This window comes from Orbicella faveolata, unplaced genomic scaffold, assembly GCF_042242905.1.
Source record: "Orbicella faveolata isolate gen_17 unplaced genomic scaffold, um_ofav_v1 contig_4, whole genome shotgun sequence".
NCBI lineage: Eukaryota > Metazoa > Cnidaria > Anthozoa > Scleractinia > Merulinidae > Orbicella > Orbicella faveolata.
Window position 1 is genome coordinate 2,979,767 of NW_028301569.1, and position 3,116 is coordinate 2,982,882.

At 36.5% G+C, this 3,116-nt stretch overlaps 1 pseudogene; it reads right to left on the minus strand.

The window, feature by feature from the left end:
- Window positions 1-1,229: 1,229 nt before the first annotated feature.
- Window positions 1,230-2,420, minus strand: LOC149100940 (adenosine receptor A3-like; annotated as a pseudogene).
- Between the last annotated feature and the right edge of the window lie 696 nt (window positions 2,421-3,116).

Here is a 3,116-nt window from a genome sequence, read left to right on the forward strand (position 1 = left end):
TTCTAATTATTATTATTATTATTATTATTATTATTATTATTAGAAAAGCGTCTTCATTCTTGAACCCTTAGTATGACGGTTGACTATTATTTAACTTCAACTGACTATTATGAAGGTACTGTTCACAAGTTCAGTCAATACCCCGTCAGATTCTAAATGCAAGTATGGGCTAATTTACTCATACTGCTTTATGCTTTAATTAACGTGTACTAGCACTCGGCTGAAAAATCGGTTGCGGTGAAATATATTTTTTATCCTGGCAGTGGTATGGCCACTAGAAATGCAATTAGCGAATGCTTAAGATAAGCGAAAAGCGAGGATTTCAAAGCCAACAAGCATTAGTAAACACGACAAGAACAAAAACAGAACCTTTGGAAGAATATATACGACTCGTTTGTTATTTAATAGTACTGTCCCACAACCAGTTACATTTTGCTTACTACTTTTCGTGGAAATGTTTCGATTCTGATCAACTTTCGTGCCAGCCAATAATGAGGAAAAAAGCTACTCCAAAAGGTTGTCATTTCCGAATATCGGAAGCATATGTCAATTGAATATAATGTAAGAAGCGGTTGTACTCACAGCTAATGAGTTCTAGAGTCTCTTCTTGTAAGTTTACTACCTTTAAGACAACCGAGAGCCGATTCTAATCACTCGAAAATAATGATTTAACCGGCCTAGCAAGGACGACTGCACCATAAATTCTCCAAACTGTTAACAAAAGATAAATTACCAATATAAAATTAAAATCTGAACGGGAAATATGAGTCCACTCAGCCCATCGCACGCAGTCAACAACAACAAAATCAACGACAACATTTTTTTTCTAATCACAAATATCGTTACAGTTTCAGTATATTGAAATTTCGGGCAGGTTGTTCAAATAAGGTAACTGTTATCTTTATTGAGACTTCATGAATGCTAAATAAAAAAAAATCAACGATCAAGTGCTGTGGTCTCCCCCATCCCATGTGTGCAACCTCCCAAATATTACAACGAAATTACAACAATGATATTACGAAGTTGGCAATCAATTTGTTTAAAATGAAATGATCCATTTGTCTTGTTAAATGAAAAACAGCAACTGAAATCAACGATTGAATTGCTGTGGTCTCCCATACGTGCGCAGCTGATTAGCAAAAGTATTTTAGTACATCTAAATATGTCATAGTCCTTCCTCAAATATTAGAACGAAATTACACTGTAATGATGTTACGCAGTCAAATTGACAATTTCACGGTTTTTTTTACTGTCGTCGCTGTTATTGCTTTTTATAATATTGCTATTCATGCCATATATAATGCTGTTTTAATTGTTGTGGTTGTTATCGTTCATGTTGTTGTTCGGATTTCTGTGGCTGTTGGTTTGATCATCAACTTCCTGCGGTGCTTCAGGCGGTACCACAATGCTCCTGATTCTGAAGATTCGCCTTTCAAATTGCTCAGCTTGAGTGTAGTTTTTTTTTTTAGCAATATTTCAATGAAGGCTACGCGAAACTGTCTTATTCTGACACAATAAACGATAGGGTTAATAAACGAGTTGAGAACTGCTATAGACGTCGCACTAAAAAGGGCAATGCAAGTGCTGTTTACAGTTGTGATTTTAGAACTTACAAATAACATTCTTACAACAAGTTGTGGCGAATAACATAACAATAGTATAAAAAGTACAGTAGTTGTTAACTTAAAAGCTTTTTTCTCCTTCAAGAATTTCTGTCTGGCTTCCTGTGAGACTTGCTGGGCAGCGATTTCTTTTTCATGACGACGAGTTTCGATGTAAACTGTAACCTGGCAGAAGACTATAGTGACGATACCAATGAACAAGAAAATATTGCTCAACGTTAGTAAAATATTATTGTTTGTTAAAAGTAAAGGCAAATTTGCCGCAACCGCTGTCATCCAAGCCAGACCAGACGAACCAAGTATCCGAGCTTTAGTAACCATGGTTGTGTAAGTAAACGGGTGTTTAACGGCTAAATACCTTTCTACGTTGATCAAGACCAGATGACGGATTGAAGCTCCAGCTATCTACCTGAGCGTAGTTCTCACTATCCGTCGCCTCGCGAAGTATTTGCTAGATATTTCACCTTGCAAGATTAATATCGTGGACCCGGTAAACACGGGCTGGGCGATTATTCCCACTAACACATCAGTGAGAGCTAAACAGGCGAGTGTAGTGTTGGAGTTAGTTTTCAGTCGAGCTTTGGTTTTCACGACGATCATCACCAGCGCGTTCAAAATGATGGTGAAGGGACAAGTTATGGTGTTCACGACTGTTATGAAGATAAGCAGTGCGTACGCCCTAGTAGCCGTATGATCTGGACTTCCTCGCAGAAATTCATAGGGTTCACATTCATGGGAGACCGTCCCGCTTGTGGAAGGAGCACTCAAATTCATGACTTCTCTGTTGTGATGTGTTATGGGGTCATGCTTTTAAGGACTCGCTCATTTCTGTCGTCTTTTGTTTAATATATTGTACAGTTTCACCTGTTCACGCTCAATGAATTGACTTTTAAGAAAATTGTATTCTTCAATTCACTTACATTATAATTAACAGAATGACACGAAAGTGAAATAGCGAATTTATGCACTGTTTGTACAATTTTAGTGCCAATGGTTTTCTTTAACATTTTGAGACCGTGTTAAAAATGCGTAAATTAAACAAATTAAAGAGGAGAGCTTTCCTTGATTCGCGAAAGGCGAGTAAATCAGAGAAAGATGAAATGCAAATTAATAACCTAAGAGTATTTTTGAACTCATGGACTTCAAATTTAATTATAAAAAAAAAAAAAAAATACCTTTTGAAATTAAAGTCAACACTCATTTTCAGAATTTCTTGCAAAATAAACTGTTAATTAATAATTATGCTGTTTAAGCTGTTATAATAAGCATCCGCTTGAGCTGAAATAAGTACGAGAAATAGTCCAACCGATTCTTCTAAAGTCACTCATGGAAAAAGAAAAAAAAGAGAGAGAGAGAAACAGCACACATTTTTGTCAATCTTAAGTCCTACATATATCAGGTCGAAACGAAAACCAGGTTAGTCAGTCCCATAAGATAATCTCCAAGAGCGTTTGCTCGGGCGATGTATGGCAATATCAATTCGTAAGCTTCAAG